At 39.6% G+C, this 19966-nt stretch overlaps 1 protein-coding gene across 1 annotated transcript in view; it reads right to left on the reverse strand.

Annotated features, from left to right (window-relative positions):
- LOC144686562 (PTB domain-containing engulfment adapter protein 1-like) overlaps positions 1 to 19966 on the reverse strand; it is a 421104-nt gene that overhangs the window by 330241 nt on the left and 70897 nt on the right. The window contains exon 2 of the mRNA XM_078551900.1: positions 2407 to 2541. The gene's annotated coding sequence lies outside the window, so the exon portion shown is untranslated. The remainder of the gene's footprint in view (positions 1 to 2406; positions 2542 to 19966) is intronic.

Genomic DNA, 19966 nt, shown 5'->3' on the forward strand with positions numbered 1-19966 from the left:
TACTGGCATGGATTGAGAATTGGTTGACAGACAGGGAGTGGGAATAAATGAATCTTTTTCCAGGTGGCAGGTGGTGATTAGTGGTGTAGCAGAAGGATCAGTGCTTGAGCCCCAGCTATTTACGATATATATAAATGACTTGGATGAGGAAGCCAAATGCAATATTTCCAAATTTGCTGACGACTCAAAACTGGGCAGCGTTGAGAGTTGTGAGAAGGATGCAAGGAGGCTTCAGGGCGATTTAGACAAGTTGTGTGTGTGGGCAAACACATGGCAGATGCAGTATAACATGGATAAATGTGAAATTATACGCTTTAGTGTGAAAAACAGAAAGGCAGAGTATTATTTAAATTGTGATATATTGGGAAATGTGGATGTACAAAGGGATCTGGGTGTCCTTGTACACCAATCAATGAAAGTAAACAGGCAGGTGCAGCAAGCAATGAGGAAAGCAAATGGTATGTTGGCCTTCATTGCAAGAGGATTTGAGTTCAGAAGCAGGGATGACTTACTGCAGTTATACAGGGCCTTGGTGAGACCACACCTGGAGTACTGCATGCAGTTTTGGTCTCCCTACCTAAAAAAGGATATACGTGCCATAGAGGAAGTACAGCAAAGATTCACTAGGCTGATACCAAGGATGGCAGGACTGTCGTATGAGGAGAGATTGGTTCAACTGGGCCTGTATTCACTAGTGTTTAGAAGAATGAGAGGGGATCTGATTGAAATGTATAAAATTCTAACAGGGCTAGACAGAGTAGATGCAGGGAGGATGTTTCCCCTGGTTGGGGAGTCTAGAACCAGGGGCCACAGTCTCAGGTTACAGGTCAAGCCATTTAGGACTGAGGTGAGGAAAAATTTCTTCACTCAGAGGGTGGTTAACTTGTGGAATTTTCTACCACAGAAGGCTGTGGAGGCCAGGTCACTGAGTATATTCTAGAAAAAAATTAATAATTTTTTGGATATTAGGGGCATCAAAGGGTATGGAGAAAAAGCGGGAATATGGCGTTGAGATGGAGGATCAGCCATGATTTTATTGAGTGGCAGAGCAGGCTCGAAAGGCCAAATGGCCTACTCCTGCCTCTAGTTTCTATGTAAAAGTAGAGTAACAAACCCAATTCTGAAAGGGTAGAAGTAAATGAGTATGCAAACACAGGGGATGTGATCTGACACTAATCAAGATCTCAGGATAACTTTAGTCAGAAAGCATGTGATGTAACAATTTCTTCAAAACTAAATGCTACTGCAGAACAGAGAAATAGCTATGATTTGTTCAGTAGGAGTCCAAAAAGTGTGTATGAATCACTGTTTTCTTTAATTTTAAAAATAATCATCTAGCAAATATTTTAACAGTTATATTTCCTTCAAAGTTAAAATTTAGATTCAATTGTCAACATGCCCTATAGAAAGTACTATGATTATGGTTATTCTGACAGTCATTTAGTTTATTTCATTCTCAAGAAAGATCACCAGAATCTAGGAACATGCTCTCATATGATCACCCATTTTATTACAATCTGGTGTTCCCTCAGTGAATTAATACAACGACTGAGCTGCAAGATAATAAAAACATCGACAAATGGTGAGTGCTACATGATGAATCTAAGCTGCTAAACTACATGAATAATCTTACAGACCATAGTGCCATCTACAATGAGAGTTGTCTAAGAACTGTCAAGGCTTTCCCACTTCAATTCAACAAGAAAATAAAATCAATATGGATGTCACTGATTTTACCACTCATTTTTCATTGTGTAAGTTTTTATATTCTCCTTGCACACCTCTACTACACTAAAACATTTTTGCAATCCTACTGAGATTCTTTTCTACTTGAAACCATCAGGGTAAGAAGTAAATTCTGGTTTGGTCCACAGATCTAGGCCAAGAGAAATAAGAGTCGAGCTTTCTTTTCAACAAATGCCTGCACATACAAGGAGCTTACTTTGGTAAGACTTATATATCCATTTATTTTTTTGTTTTGCTCGCGAACTTACAATTTTTGCTTCCCAAACACCTATGCAGGGAAGAAAATATCCTACCATCCTACTTGAGTGCAGATCAATCTGTCTGCATAGGAATACATCTTTTATTGAGGTAATATCAAAATAAAATATCACTGATCTCAAAAGTTATTTTATTGAACTGAACCTAAACGGTTCTTTATTACAGAGATAAAATCAATTGTGCAACCCATTAAATGTTCTCCGAACAATGAAAATTCTCTTTGAAATACCAAAGATTCTCATCTCATTGTAGCTCCTGGATCAAAACAAAATTGTCCTGAAACCAATAGCCAGTTAAGTTAGAAAAATCTTTTGTAAATGCCACTTTTCTTCTTAACTTAGAATGCCTGAGCACACAGCACCTTGTACATCACCTTGCCTCCATCATTTCAGAAAGCCTCACCTGAATTTATTAGAAGTAATCTTTGATTTTGTTTAAGCCACCCACTCCTCAGCTCAAGAAAGGGTCTTCTCATTCCACGACACCACCTTTCCTTTGGAGTGATCGGTTAGCCATCATTTAGCTGAATATCAGCAGCTGGAATAAATACAAAAAAGAAATTCAGTAACCAATGGCCTGGGTTGCAAATTATAATGAGAATCTGTTTTCCCCACTGGCTGCTGAGTATTTACGTAGTCACAATTAATATTCCATGAATTCAGCTGTCAAAAAAGGCAGATTGCATATCACCATAACAAAAATTTCACTGAGGATTTTTGCATTAAAATACTATAAATGAAATTGCCCAATGCAGGTCAGTAATTGGCTTTGCATATCATTACATAATGTCTGACATCGCTGTCATTTATTTAATTTGTTTCTTTTTGCCTGGTGGCAGAAAAAAACTAAATTGCTCCTTAAGCATAGCAATACCATCGATGATAACCCCAAAGATGCCGACAGCACGTCTATTGATATGTTGAAGATGAATTTTCCTCTTCCTTCAACTTTTTATAGGCCTAGAATTAATAAGTGCTTGTCTTTTCTTTTTGCAACTTTTGTTAACGAGTTGAAATGGTGTTCAACACATTTTGGTGTGAGCTCCCTTAATCCCAGCAAGAAAACACAAGTGCAGAGAGAGAAACAAAGTGGAGAGAAAAAGGAAAGATAAAGAAAAAAGAAACAGGATGAGAGAAAAAGGAAAAAAGAAACAAAAACAGATTTTTTTAAAGGCAACAATGCTGCATTCACTGCTGAACAATTTTGCAGAAGGGTTCTTAAACTAACTTTAGGCCCGTCATTAGCATAGGCAAGGATCCTAATGCCTGCTTAAGGCAATTGCCTGAGCGACTTGAAAATTTCCCACAGCCAATATTGCATTAGACCTATTTCAGGCATCCATGGAGCAAGCATCTCCCTGGAAAATTAGTAATGTTTGCATGCCTTTTGTATGTAAATATTGGGAAAGATCAACCTCAGTACTTCTAAACTTTTAACACTACTATTTATGAATGAAATTTAATTTCCAGGATCAACTTTTCTGTCCATTCAAGAATGGAGCATTGCTGAATTTAATATAAATAACCATGTACAAAAATGCTAAAAGAAAGCAACCACTTACTTCAATACAAAGTTACCATATATTTAATATTATAGAACCCAATCCAGCACTCAAACATATATCTTAAACTGGCAATTAAATGCTGTACCTGTACAAAGGTACTTTTTTTTTTGTCCAGATGAGATATTAAACTAATATTCCATTAGCCTTTAACACAGGAGTTAAAGATCCCATGGCAGTTTTTGAAGAACCAGAAGCAAGTTCTCCTGGTGCCTTCGCCAACATTCTTTCCACAATTAAATAATTGAAACCAGATCAACTAGTTTTGATGAAAGGTCACTGACCTGAAACAGTAACTCTTTCTCTCCACAGATGCTAATAACCTGCTGAGTATTTCGAGCATTTTTTGTCTTTATTTCAGATTTCTAGCATCTGCAGTATTTTGCTTTTGTTTTAACTAGTCATTCATTGCATTACTGTTGTGGAATTTTACTGTGTGCAAATCAGAAGCGATATTTCCCTAAATAACAATGGCTGTATTTATTAAAAAATTGTGTAAACTCTTGAAATATTTCTCAGAGATGTATTAAGGATCTATATAAATGGAAATATTTTCTTCTTGTAGGTGACCATTTGGCCTCTGCTGACAGTAGTTTTCCAGCCCCATTGTTATATCCTTTGATATTTTTCTCTTTCAAATATTAATCAAAGGCATGGATTACTGAAGAGATGCTCAAAGCTAGAGTCTGTAAAGTTCAGTTCATCAGAAAGTTTGACAATACAGTTTTCAACCTTCATGTATTGCAGGTGATCTCATCAAACCCAAGTCAAAACTCAGCAAGTGTGCTCAACTGCATTCAGCTTAGCTCACCTGTTCTTAGCTGAAACTAAGAATCAGCCTTGGCTCAGTGGCAGCACTGAGTCAGATGGCTGTAGGTTCAAGTCCCTTTCCAGAGACCCGAGTACATAATCCTTACTGACACTTCAGTGCAGTACTGAGGGATTGCTGAACTGTCAAAAGTGACAACAGTCAGATAAAATGTTAAGCCAAAGACCCAGCTGCCTTCTCAAGTGGATGTAAGAGGTCCCATGGAAATACTCAAAGAACCGTAGGGACATTCTCTCAGTGCCCTAGCCAACTTTTGCCCCTTAACCAATACTGCTGAAACAGATTATCCCATCTTCAAAAGTAAGTCATTGCCTTTGAAGCTCTTTGGAACATCCTGAGTCATGAAAAATGCTACAACGAGGGAAGCTCTTGCATTTTCATTTCTAAGAGATCGATTTTTATTGATTTCAAATATTAATGTGTTTTTGTTTGACAAATCCAATTGGTCGATCATAAAACTAATAATTGTAGAGCATTTAACAGGTAATTTTCATATTTTCAAAAGGCCTTCGATAAGGTGCCCATAATAGACTAATAAATAAGGTTATAGTGTGGAGGTAGTGGGCAAGTGACAGAATGGATCGCTAGTTAGCTTCAAGACAGAAAGCAGAGAGCGGGAACAAAGGGTAGTTATTCAGAATGGCCGAAGGTAGGAAGTGGTGTTCCACAAGGTCCAGTGCTGAGACTATTGCTGTTCACAATTTACATTAAAAGTTTGGATTTTGGAATCAAAAATACAATTTCTATATTAGCGGATGGCACCAAATTGGGGGAAGGCAGAGGACGACCACAACTAATTACAGGAGGGCATTAATAAACTTGCAGAATGGGGGCAAATGAAGTTCAGCACATAATTGTGAGGTTGTGCATTTTGGTAGGAAGAACAGGGAGGCCACTTCTTACTTGGAAGGTGCAAGTCCAGGTGGGGTGGAGGAATGAAGGGATCTGAGTACAAATACACCAATCACTGAAGGATATGCTACAGGTTAACAAGGTCTTTAAAAAAACAAGCATTAAGCCTTTTCAATATTATCCCTCTGGAACTAAACTAGGAATGTTCTGCTAAACCTGCACCAAATCTTGGTTAGGCTACAGTTAGGAGTACTGCATGCAGTCCTGGTTGCCATATTAGGAAAAGGACACAGAGGCACTGGAAAAATGAGGTGTGGCAGTATATACCGGAAGAATAAAAAACAGATTAAGTGTTTGCTAATAAGTGTTTCCTCACCAGTATCCTTTAGGCATCAATGTTGAGACCATTTTCTCTCTCAACATATGACCATGGCATCACCTGATCAGTTTTTGCAAGAAACACAAATAGGAAGCATAGCTGCAAAGAGGACAGTGCACAACTTCAGGGGGAGAAAGACAGGTTTGCAAGTTAAGCAGATAGACGTTAGATGATATCTAATGTGAATAAATGTGAAGCAAGACATTATCAGCAAAAAGAGAGAGGGGTAATATTCATTCAATGGTAAAAGCTTCAAAACAAGAAAGCAGCATAAAAGCTTGTGTGTTTAGGTTCATACATTTTAAACAGAGAAATATTGCTGCCACAGAAGGAAGCTATTCAGCCCATCATGTCCTTGCCAGCTGAAAAAGAACCATCCCAATAACATTCCAGCTCTTAGCCTGTCATTCTATAGGTTATGGCTCCTCATGTGCATTTCCAAGTGTTATTTTTAATGCAATGAGCCCTCTGCCACTCTTTTGAACAGTGAATTCAAGGTTCCCACTGCCCTCTGGGCAAAAAAAAAATCACTGCTCAACGCCCTTTATCATTCAACCAATTATTTTAAACCGGTATCCAGGTTATTTACCTCTCTGCTAACAGAGAAAGGTCCTTCCTATCTGCTCGACCTAGGACTAGCATAATTTTATAAACCTCAATTACATCTCCCCGCAACCTCTTTTGTTCCAAAGAAAATAACCCCAGTCCATCTGATCTTTCCTCAAAGCTAACATTTCCCATTTCTGGCAACATCATTATAAATCTCCTCTGTATCATCTCTTATGTGATCACATCCTCCCTATGATGCGGTGACCATAACTTAACGCAAAAGTCTAGCTGCAGTCTAACTTGTGTTTTTGCAGTTCTAATCTCCCTGCTCTCAAACTCAGCCAATAAAGGAAGGTATCCCATACGCCTTCTTGATCACCTTATCTACCTGATCTGCAACTTTCAGGGATCTGTGGATACGTATGCCAAGGTCCCTCTATTCCTGTACACTTCTCAGAATCTTACTATTTATTCTTTTTCCCAGTACTGAACCCTGCAGAAACCTATTGGATGTTAATTCTATAGTAATTTAATAATGGTGCTTAAGGAGGTGTATGCTCATGATGGGTAGCTAAGTAAATGAATGCTACATAAAAAATTGGCTGCTGTTCTATACTTCATTAACTGCCTTCTTGGAATATAACATGGCAGCTGAGGACAGTTGCCTATAAAGTGAAGGTTGAGAACTAAGAAAAAAAAAGTCTGAAAACTACAATCCCTAGTGGCCATTGTGGAAAATGGCAGAAAGTAAGTGTGAATTGTTGGGACATGATTACCCTCCAATGTACTCGGAGTCTGAGCCACATGAGCAGTGGGCAAATGAGGTGGATATATGGACATGGGTTACATTCCTACGAAAGGTAAAACAAGGAATGGTCTTTGCAATATCATTTACTACAAGTGTAAATTTAGAAGTGAAGTATTTTGTGAGATGGATGTCTATCAGTTTGATGATGATAGAGGTTTGGAACTTCTATTAGAGTTCTTTGGTGATCAAGAAAGACTATTTGTTAAATGCTTATGAGGCTTGGTCAGGTTTGGACAGATCTTGGAAAACAAGAAAGAGTATATAATGGACTTTAACAGATTGTATAGAATATTGACAAAAATTAATTTGGGAAAAACCCAAGATCGGTACTGGCATTTAAATTGCTGGATCATGCCAAGATGTCTGAAATGAACAGGCTCTGCCTGGTGTGTGGTTCTCGGAGAGGGAGACCCTGTCAGATCAGATATCTGTTGCCTTGAAAAAACTCCTGAGGAAATGATCATTTTCTGCAGCCATTGTGGAATAAATGGGAAATTCCATGGTGACACAAAGAAGAGAGGAAGCAGTGTCTCCCAGATTTTAAAATGACCCAGATACTGGACACAAGCATCAATACAATGAAAAGATTAAAAACAGGCAGAATGAAGATAATGGCATCTTTAGCAGATCTGGCTATTAAAGCAGATGATGAAATTGGAACAGCAATAATAGGCAAATGAATTCCCAAAGAACAGTTAATAAGTGCTTTTGGTGTGACTCAAAGTATCATGACATGGTGGACTGCCCAAAGCGGAGAGGCAGGGCCCTCAAAATGACACATGACAAAGAGAATTCTGAAGAAGTGTATAAAGGTAGTGGTTATAGACAGGAGAAAAAGACAAAACTGAACTCCTTTATTCTCTTGATATCTGTCCTTAAGCAGAAGTGTACTTTGTTTTAAAATAGGTTGTGGCGTTTATTCCAAAAATGCTTTGTGTAGTCAATTTTTAAGGTGATTCGCAGCAAACTCTCTTAGGATTAAATCAGAAGTTTTGCTTATTCACACATTCAAACAGTGGGGTGGAGAGGTGGGGGTGGGAGGAGACAGATGATCGCAACTTCACACACACATACACACACAAGTGTACAGTAAGGGGATAGGAAAGAGGGGTTTTATGACTATGAATAACAACAGTTAAAAAAAAAGTACCACAGAAATGAACATCAGTTCATGTGATTGCCAGAGCTCAGAAAGTCCAAATCCAGAAGGGGTTCCCTCACAGAGAAGTTCCAGTTCAGGCGGGTTCCTGACTGACGGCAGAAATCCAGAGTTCCTTTAAAGGTGATGGTGACGCAATGGGATGAGGTTGACAATCAGAGACCTGGTCTGCTTGGCAGGCAGTGGCAATTGACTTTCAGATAAACAGGCTTCAAAGGAGGGCTTGTTGCAGGCTACTTGGTCAGCCTGGAGTCTTGCTGTTAAATGTTTGCAGCTTGGAGTTAAATCAGCACACTGCCCTGCTTCTGAGTTCCCAGCTGTATATGGTGATTTCAAAATGGTGACTTGAGTCGTGTGACCTCCTTCCTCCACAATGATTTCATAAAGGGATGTTTATCTGGTGTCTGGATCTGGCTTTTGTCTTGTGACTTATAATGTCCCAGTCATTTGCCCCTGAAAGAGTCATTATAGAAACATAGAAACATAGAAATTAGGAGCAGGAGTAGGCCATTCAGCCCTTCGAGCCTGCTCCGCCATTCATTATGATCATGGCTGATCATCCAACTCAATAGCCTGCTCCCGCTTTCTCCCCATATCCTTTGATCCCTTTCGCCCCAAGAGCTATATCTAACTCCTTCGTGAAAACATACAATGTTTTGGCCTCAACTACTCTCTGTGGTAGCGAATCCCACAGGCTTACCACTCTCTGGGTGAAGAAATTTCTCCTCATCTCAGTCCTAAATGGTCCACCCCATATCCTCAGACTGTGACCCCTGGTTCTGGACTCCCCCACCATCGGGAACATCCTTCCCGCATCTATCCTGTCTAGTCCTGTTAGAATTTTATAGGTTTCTATGAGATCCCACCTCGTTCTTCTGAACTCCAGAGAATATAACACTAACCGACTCAATCTCCCCTCATATGTCAGTCCCGCCATCCCAGGAATCAGACTGGTAAACATTTGCTGCACTCCCTCTATAGCAAGAGCATCCTTCCTCAGATAAGGAGACCAAAACTGCACACAAGTTATACATATCAATGACCCTGTTCCAGATAGCTATTGTCTTGGTAGGCCCTTGGACTCTGCTAGAGGTGTAAGTTTATAAAGGTGTAAATGAAATCCATTTCTATCAATAGTTCCTTTTTGAAATGGACATTGACAGCCCCAGGTGTGAGATTCCATGCGCAACATGTCAGGACATATCTCCAGTGCAATCCATAAAATGCCTTTGTGATCACTTTACAATTCCAGAGATTAGGTGATTTGTGGTTGTCATCTTTTGCTTCAGCAAAGTTCATTTTTAATTAGGCAAAAAAAAAGTTTGATTTACATAGTTTATGCTTTTTTTCCATGTCTTTGGATGTGTTAGTAATGATGAACCCAAACAAATTATAGTGGTCACAAGCAGTTTTAGTCATATGATCAATGTGTTGGCCGCAGACTCCTTTAAATGTGCAGTACTAGATAACACTTACACTCAACAGTATGCAGAACCGATTGGTTAAAATGTTAATTAGTGAAGATTGATGCAAGATTAAGAGACATAAAAGTAATACTTGCTTCAGGCGTGGTGATGACAACCTATTAAGGTCACTTAAAAAGGGTTGCAATTCAATGTAAAATTGCTGCATTAAGCCATTTTATAAAGTATTGATGTAGTCTCTCATGAGATTCCTATTCCTACACCCAGTTTATAATCTGATCTAGTCTCCATATATCTATACTGTTCATTAACCCTTCTATGAAAAAGGCACAAATCAAACTTGACAAGGAGTATAATAAGGCAGTTACTTTTTGTAAAGTCAGGATGTGCAATTTACCCACTAAGGACGTTATATACCCCTCAACAAAACCTGTTCTCATAAGAGTGTTAGACAAGTATCAATGATATCACGTGATAAGAATCAGAGAGAAAAAAAATGTCTTAAAGTTATACAAACAATTTGCTCATCCTTCTTGTCAAAAGGTTAAAAATCCTCCTAAAGAATGCAGGTGTGGTTGACGAAGACTCTATGAGACTGATAGAAGAAATCAACGAGAAGTGTGAAATCAGTAAAAAGTATCGCAGGATACCACCACATCATATTGTAAGCCTTTCATAGGCACATGACTTTAACAATGTAGTTGCTATGGATCTAATGGTATGGAACAAAGACAAAAATATTGTCATTCTATATTTTATAGACCTAGAAACTGGATTTAATCTTTCAACAGAAATACATAATAAGGGCAAAACAGTTATTATAGATAAACTCATGGAGAAAATTGATAGGGACCAGACTTGAGACGCCAGGCAGATTCCCATTGAATATGGAAGGGAATTTGCAATATTGAGTTCAAAAACATGTGTGAAAGTATGAACGTCACAGTGCTATGAAGCTATCCTTCATAAAAATGACTGAATTTACTGACTGGAAAGCACTAATTGAATGTTTAAAAAGACTAAAGTCACATTCTAATGACTTGAAATCACAGTCAAAGATGGCTGGACATTTGTGTCATTGTGCCTTCTACATTCCAAAGCTATTGAAATGGAAACAACCTGTCTGCAAAACCCCATTAGGAACAACTGCCTTGAACAAATGTGAATGGGGTGGCACATCCCCACATCCCCTACCATATTAGCAAAGCGTTCAGAAAATCACCTGGATTCTCAAATGGGTGGGGGCAATCCATTAGACATAATCACTTGGACAATGAGACTCTGGCTACAAAAGCGGTTTTCCCAGACAAGATATAATCATATAAGCCAGGTAACTGAAATCCACTAGCCATGACCATATGTAGGTCACTGTACAGTTGGAGAGATAGGGTTATTGACAAGCCAACTAGCACTTAAGCACTTGTTTTTTTTATGCAAACAATTGAGATTCTGAAGAAGCAAGATACCTGTGTGGGGGTCTCTATCTCGCTTTCTACCTATTTCTACAAGTTCAAACCCTGTCTGCTATTTAGCTATCCATGTGCTGCAGAGAGAGATTTTAAAAAGAACTCAACCCAGCAAACTCCAGAAGAAGAGATAAATTGACTGTCAACACTGTCAACATCTTCACTGCCTCAACATCGAACCAGGAAGGATCACAGAGTTCAGCCTGAAGCCAAGTCACCAATCTCCAGGATCTGTATACCCCTTTAACTTTACTGGGCTTTAAATTGCTTAATCTATCCTCCCCCTCTGTAACTTATTTGTTTGCGTGTGAACTTTGAGTGTTTTTGCATGTGTGAAAGTTTGAACGTTTTTATTATTTCACTGAGATGGGTTACGTAACATAAATACTATTCTTTTTTCAAAAACTCAAGAAAACCTGTCTGGTTGTGTCTTTTACAGTCACAGCATGTAAAGAGTTAAACACTCACTGAATTGACAAGCATATCCTTTTTTTAAAAAACTGTTGCAGCCAAATGAGAAAGAGGGGAGCAATCCAACCCCTCTGAAGAGTCATACAAACTTGAAACATTAACTCTGTTCTCTCTCCACAGATGCTGCCAGACCTGCTGAGATTTTCCAGCATTTTCTATTTTTATTTCAGATTTACAGCATCTGCAGTATTTTGCTTTTATCAACTCTTCTTTACCTGACCATAACAATGGTCATAAATACTACAGCGGGAAATCCTTTCAGCAATGAGTTCTGTGAAAGGAATCACATAGTGATGGATAAAATGGTGCATACAATGTTAATTGATCAACCAGAGTGCAAATTGACAGACAACAGTCTTGGTATGGGCAATTCATGCAAAGCATTCACTGCAGACGGCTGGAGGTTATAGGCCCTGGCAAGTAGTTTGTGTGTGAAATCCTGAATTGCATTGTGTTCCTTGTGCTAGTCTTCCTGTTTCAGAAGATAGTACAATTAGTCCCATTTTTACTGTACATTTGAATGTTGTAAATACAGGGAGACAAGCTTTCATGAAGGCTGAAATCTCAGTGAAAATTTGGAGAGCATTGAGGCATCGCATCAGACCATTAGAGACAAAATTTAATTCACAAGATTTAATATACTATGAAAGGGTTATAGGGAATGGAAAGACCCTGGTAAGGTAACAGATCCAAAGGCTAATTGCCCAGAATGGTTACTCGGGTGACATATCGAGTGAATGGAAGGATGAAACAATCATGGGATGTGCAGGAAAAGCTACTGACATGTTTAAACATTGGCTGATTATGGCTAAGAAGCAAGGGACTGCCATTGATTGGTAGAATGGGGTGAAAGACCGCAGAGTAAGAAAGCACAGTGCAAGTACTGGAAATGTCTGGAAATGGCTCTTGCGTTGTAAAGATCCTCTGATGGTGCATGAGGGAGATTGCACAGTAGTAATTCCAACAAACGAAGTGCAAGTAGGGGCCCTAGCTTAGATTAGACACTGAAATAAAGGATAGGGAACAGTCTTGCAACAGAACTAGAAGCAGATTTCCTCAAGAGCATGAAGTTTTGGTCGCTGCCAATACACTTGAGGATATTCCAAAAAGAGAGACAAAACAAAGGAAATTAAATAGTTGAAGAGAATTTGAAACTTATTTTGAGATACCAGATAAAGGACAACCAGCTTTGTCACATAAGTAGAATAGGTTGATTTGTGTCAAAAAAAAGTACTTGTAAACGGGTCTTAAGGCTGAAACAAGACTAGTTGCTAAGGCAATTCAAAAGTGACTGGGTGATACAAATTGTAGAGTGGACTCGCCCACAGTTTGAAAAGTAATCCTGAAAAACATCTTAACCCTTTTGGGCACATTCTCATAGGAGCATAGATCAATCGACACAAAAGCAACATTTCTATAAGGTGATACTTTTCAGAGATAAGTGGTTTTGAATTTGCCCAAAGTGGCAGCATTTGTAGAAGGAAAACTATGGAAACTAAACAAATACGTAAATGCCCTGAATGATGCTTTAGGCTGTGGCATTTCCTGGCAAGATCTGTTCTGCTGAAAAAAGGTTGCTTTCAACTAAAAGCAGTTCTCTCAATGTTTTATTGGTATCATGAAGGAGGGGAATTTTTCATCTTTATGATACATGTTAATGATTTCTTATGGGATGGTACTGTGAAATTTGTGACATGTTATAAATAAGTACAATAAAATTTAAAATTAGGAGTCAGGTTTTTGGGGCTTTTAAATATTAAACAGAGTAGTTCTGGAATAACTTAAAATCAATAATCCTATTTTATCATCATGCTGAATGTCCGCTCCATCTGAGCTGAGCTCTGATGATGAGTACTTCCAATTCCGACATTTCTGCTCTTTGAAATACCTCAATGTTGGGCACTTTGTCCTCCCATTTGAAGCCCGTGATGTTCTGAATGTGTCTCATGTGAAATCTGTACAACTGCTTCATATGTCTAAGTCAGTCGTCCATGTCTTACAGGCATGGAGAAGGATAAATATTACCACAGCTTTATACACAGCAAGTTTTGTTCTAAGTTTGATATCTTGTTTCCTTCGCAGTCTTTTTGTAAACAGGCAAATGTGAAGCTTGCTCTGGCTATTCTATTTGCCATTTCGCTGTCAATGTAGACAATCCTGGAGATTGCATTTCCAGATTATGTAACGTTATCTGCAACCTTCAAGGTTGTGTGACTGATGGTTATAGTAGCAGCATATAGTCAATTTTGGCAGTGATTGGTGGAGTATCACTGTCTTCCTTAAGTTGACTGTTAGCCCATAGTCTGCCGCTTTTGAAAAACAGTCCATGAACAGTTGAAGACCACGTTCACAGTATGATACAAGGGCACAGTCATTGACAAACAGCAATTCCCCTGCCATAATCTCGTAGTTGAGAATTTTAGTCATCTCAGGTTGAAGAGATTGCCATTTGTTCTGAATTGGATGTATAGTCCAACAACATTTCCATCAAATGCTCCAGAAAGCATGACAGTAAAGAATATACTAACTAGCACAGTGGTCATGACACACCCCTGCTTCACATCGTCAAAGGGGCCAGTGTTTTCACCACAATTAGCGACACTGGCTGTCATTCCATCTGGAAACTGTTGCATCAGATTTATAACTCAATCAGGGCATCCAGATTTGGCCAGGACTTTCCACAAGGCCTCTCTATTTACTGTGTTAAAGGCCTTTGTAAGGTCAACAAAAGCACAGTACAGGCCCATCTGTAGTTTGTAACATTTCTTGGTATTTGCCAAAGGGTAAAGATCATGTTGCAAATGTCTCTGCCTTTCCTGAACCCACTTTGACTTTCTGACAGTACACATTCTGCTATGTGTCTATGTGTTCTATCTGTTGAGTAGAACTTTTGCTAGAATCTTATCAGCTAACTCAGGCAGTGAGATTCCTCTGTAGTTGTAACACAGATTTTTTTTTCCTTTTCCTTTGCACAAGTGAACAGTCGTGGCATCTTTGAACTTCTGAGGAACGGTTTGTTGATCCCACAATCTGTGACATAATTATGAGTTTGATGGTTAGCTGGAGTCCCCGAGATTTGTAAGTGTCTCCTGGGTATGCAGCTTTCTTTGAAGGCAGGGTTTTGTCAATTTCCACAACAGGAGGTTTGCTTTCCAAGTCTGGGAGCTTGTCTATAGCTGCCCAATTTATGGTGGATAAGCAGTTAAGCAGATCCCTAAGTGCTCAGCCCAGCCTCTTTGATAACTGTCCTGTCTGCCAGCAATGATACCCGGCCAGCAATGAGACCAAATAGGTAACTGCCATACACCATCTTCAGGGCTTTATAGAAATTCCTTGTGTCATTCTGATCAGCATAGGCTTGAAGCTCTCTGGCTTAATTGGCACACCATACGTTTTGCATCCTATGCAGCTTCTGTTGCAGGTTCCTCTTGTTCACCCAGGGTGAATTCTTAGCAGTGGATAGATCTTTGTTTCCCAGCCATGCTGCATACGCTGCACTTTTCTCCAGTTACGATCTTGGTAGAGGCCAATATTTTTTTTCTTTAAAAGAAATCCAAATTCCCAGTTATTTGCTAAAAGAATTCGGCCACAAAATTCCACAGTTTAAAACAGAAGAGTTTTTACTCTACGTTAGTCACACAAAGCAAACACTGAATTCTACCTTAGCTATCTATCCATACTCTTAAAACCCAGAATCAACACAAATTAAATTCAGACAAATTGCGGTCAATTATAAACCATAAATTACACATTAAATTGCAGACAGATCTCACAAATTGGCTCAGCAGTCCATTCAGCATATAGATCATCAATCTCAAACACAAAAGTCCTTCAAAACTCTGTCTTCTTCACAAAGAATTTCAGCTCCTCTCCCTCCAGGAACTAGTCTGACCCCCAGCTGACAGCAGTGTATAACCAACCTGAGCTTCACAGGCACAGCCTTTACCAAAAATAGCACACAACTGTGGCAGTTCAAGAAGGCAGCTCACCACCACCTCCTCAAAGGCAATTCACCCATGAATGAACAAAAACAAATAGCCTCCTCAACTCAGTCTAGATGGCTTAGATCTACCAATGTTATCTTCAGAAACAGCTGCTGCAACTGTGTATTTACTTATCCTCTGCTTTTGGATCTAGCTTCTGTCTTCTTCAGCCTGCATGTACTGCACCACTAGACTCATCAACTTCTACTTAGCTTGGTTGATCAGTGTCCTTTTATATCTGTCAAGCAGGTTCAGTCCACTTGGAAATTTTGGTTTCCAATCGCAGTTTCAGTTTTTGCTTCCTTAGAAACTGAGAGAGTCATTTTTCCTTTTCAATTTCCCTTTTCAATTAGTGTCCATCTAAAAAAAAAACAAGTTTTGAAGCCACAGATTCCATCGCACTCCTGTAGCATATCTTTAATTTGATCATTGATTCAATGAAAACAATCATGGTGGTTTCTTTTCTGTGTTGCCAAGACATCACTGGCAGCTTCCAGGACTTTTGATTTGAAGATTGACCATACCACTTCAACATCATTTTCAGAGGGCAGCTGCTCCTTAAGACTGATCCTGACTTACTCATAGCACTCTGCAAATGTCAGTTTCAGCCCATCTAGTTTTCTTGGTTAAACTGTGATCTTGATAATCTGTGCATCTTCCTTAATCCATCTGTGCCTTTCTAAATGACTGATATTGTCTCAGAATCTTTTCCAATAATTTTACCACTGCCAACTTGTCTGTATATACTCTGGCTATCCCTTCCTATCTTTTTAACAATGGTACGGTGTTAACAGTCCTCAGGCATCATATCTGTTGCCAGAAAGGATTGGAGACAATGGTCAGAATTATTTCTTCCCTTGCTTCACTAAGCAGCTTGGAGTACATTTCATTTGGGCCCAGTGATTTGTCCAATGCCAAGGATACTAAACACTTTAACATCTTCTGCCACAGTATGCTTCTTCTCCATGTAGCACCCATGATTACTTGAGGATCACTGAACCATGGCTTATGCCTTGATTTTGCTACAGGGCAGGAGGCATGCCCTAAGTCTACCTCAGCTGGAATTGAGCCCCACGCTGTTGGCATTACTCTGTGCCACATGCTAGCTGTCTATCCAACTGAGCTAACCGACACCACCCCCCTGCCCCACACTATGCTTAACCCATCCTCTAACTACAATGTATGCTTAAGAACAGAAGCAAAGTATTCATTCAACATCACGGCCATGGCTTCTGCCTCCACACACAATTTCCATTTTTGGTCTTGAATTTGTCCTACTTTTTTCTTCATTACCCTTTTGCTCTTTACGCATTAATAAAACATCATTGGGTTTACAAGTGAATAGCAAATTCATAAAAGCTTAAATGAATGGAGGATCTTAGGCTTGATAAATAGATGCATGAAGTATGAAACAATATTGAACCTATACAAACTGCTGGTTACACTCCAGTTAGAATATTGTGCCCAATAAGGAAGGGGAGGGAAAGAAGGAAAGGAAAGGAAGAGAAAGGAAGACAATTCGCTATCAGAATGCATAACCTGAAAGTGGAAGTAGTCCAAAATAGCCTCTAAAAAGATAATGGATTGTTATAATCCAGTTAGGGACTACTTTTTATTTAAAGCAGACAAAGTTTGAAATTTCATTTACCCACTAGGAGAATAAAGCCACAATATTTCATGGTTTTAAACAAACAAAATAAACATTACTATACAAAGTCAGAAAAGTAAAACAATCTACAATATTTATCTTACAATTCTAACAGTCAGCATTAACATGAGGTAAATATGAATTGACAGGCAAACTGTGGTCAAACACACCACACTGCACATTAAATGGCAGATGTCATCACGACACATCCCATGGATTTCTCAGCAATCCAGCCAGACATTAGTGACCACTGTGAATCACAATATCTCATTAAGGCTCTCACAAGGGATTTCAACTCTTCATGTTTGAAGATCTAGCCTCTGAATTCCCTCAAAAGCCTATCCAACTCAGACTGCCTCAACAACCGCTCACCTCCTGATGACTCAATCTCTTCTCTGAGACTACATTCCACAGGATTCACAAAGCTGCATATCAACCTCTAATTACCAGTATACACAGTTCTTTTGCAGGCTACTAGCTTCATGAAGTTGGCACAGTCCCTGGATTTCTCCAAACTTCTGTCTCCCGGCTGCACTGAGCTATAAATGGCTCACAGGGCTTCTTCTGAACTCTAACCCTTGACAGCATGGAACCAATGACCTTCCACCACTTTCTCAGCTCCCCAGGACTTCTCTGAACCCTAACTGCTCCAAACGGGTCCCAGGCCTTCTCTGTGAGCTGCAGGCCACACAAAATCCAAACTGCAACTCCCAGCTGCACCGATCAGCTCCCAGGGCTTTTCGGAGCCCTAACTGCCTGGGGCCTGCTAACAGCAGCACTTTTTTGGTATCCCACCTCTTCCCCTGCTACAGAACATGCAGTTAAATTGAAACCAGTGGAGCTTCTTAAGCTCTGTAGCCTTTCAGTATTCACTTAATGCTTTTAAACTAAGTTAGCTCCAACTCTCAAAACAAAATATCTCTCTTTACTGTACTTCTTTGCAAGCAGTGTAGACAACACATACCCAGTTCTTCAGCTAAATAAGCCCACCTGCTGTTCTATGGCTCCATCTCTTCTATTCTGACTTTATTAAACAAACATGGGTAATCTTCTGAACTCCAAAACAAAAACAGAATTACCTGGAAAAACTCAGCAGGTCTGGCAGCATCGGTGGAGAAGAAATCAGTTAACGTTTCGAGTCTTCATGACCCTTCGGCAGAACTGAGTATAGTTAGGAGAAAGGTGAAATATAAGCTGGTCTAAGGTGGGGGGGGGCGGGGGGAGAGAGAAGTTGAGGGTGGGATGATTGTGGAGATAAGCAAGCAGTGATAGGAGCAGATAATCAAAAGATGTCACAGACAAAAGGATCAAAGAGGTGTTGAAGGTGGTGATATTATCTAAGAAAAGTGCTAATTAAGAATGGAAGGCAGGATACGCAAGGTACGGCTCTAGTGGGGGTGGGGTGGTGTAGATTTATACAACAAGTCCCCTTTCACACATCCCATAACACAGCCTGCAGAGTGAGGGATGGATTAACAGCAATGAAAGCTCACATAATCACTGCCCTAGTTGTATAGAAAGGGTAAAATGTAATTACTTTAATTTGTCCTTACTCTGTGGGGGAAAGTGTAACCCCAAAAAACAGGTGGGCTTGGATCAAGTGGCATGTAGAAATGTAGCCTGAAAGCCAAACTCAACTCATTCACGTCTGGTTTCAACCAAGGCAGGATAGGGGAGCGGTCAACCAACCTGCTCGCAGGAGGAGGGTTATTTATTCAAATATTATAAGAAGCTCAATGTATTTTTAATTTAACCCTGGCCAACCGGGTTTCCCAGGCCTTGGGAAACCCATCGACTAAAGAGAGGTGCCAACTACTGGATCCAGGAGGTAAGTGCCTTTTTACTTTCCTGGCAGATCCAGTTTACCTACTTCACTCACATCATGCAATCAGACACCAGACTTCTAGATCTTCTCCCACTTACGTGACTCTTCCAATTCCCTCTCCCTAATTCTTCCAAACTCTTGCCAACTCAAACATTTCCATCTCCTCCTCTTTGTAGCCCTTTTACTCTCCTCCCATCACCAACCCTTTAATCACTTATCCCCTAATCCCAAGGCCTTAGGTCTCCTCACCACTACCCTTCCAGCCTCTCCTCACCATCCCCAGCTAACCCCCTCCCCCACCCAACCAAGCCAGAGCCTTCAACCACTCCCTTCCAGTCCTCTGCTCCATAGCTGCAATCTGGTACCGAATGCCTACTTGCCCACCAGCCAGCTCTCAACTTGGTTGCAAATGGAGACAAGGAAATATTAAACAGGTCCTGCCGTTACATTTGGCAGGACATGAGGGAAATCCACTCTACTAGATTCCTAACATCAAAACAGCTCCACTGTCATAACCATTCCACTCCATCCCCATTTGATCTGTAACAGTAAATGATTATATTCAATACAACATATATTTTAAAATTTTAAGTTAATAATTTTTTCTTACACAGAGCAAATTCTTAAAAGCGAACATTCAAAGTTGACAGGTTTTCATATGTTACTTGAAGTTACATTGAGTGGTTCACCCCATCGCTGCAGCTCAGTCTTACAAGCGGTTTTTCCTTGTGAGTACACTGGTATTTTATCCATCTTAAACTCTAAGGGGACTGAAGTCAGATGATGTATATTACCAATAAACATAAATCATTTTACTATTGACTGCATTTGATATATTCACCATTATGGTTACTCATTTCAGTATTTCGAATACTGAAGTAGCTCCTGGGAATGGCACATTTTCCAGACTATAATGAAAATATTCAAAATAAATTAAACTAGACTATAAATCATTCTCCACCTTATAAAGCGACCGAATTGGCTAAAATCAGCAAACATTACACATAA

This window comes from Cetorhinus maximus, chromosome 11 (genome assembly GCF_964194155.1).
Source record: "Cetorhinus maximus chromosome 11, sCetMax3.hap1.1, whole genome shotgun sequence".
Lineage (NCBI taxonomy): Eukaryota > Metazoa > Chordata > Chondrichthyes > Lamniformes > Cetorhinidae > Cetorhinus > Cetorhinus maximus.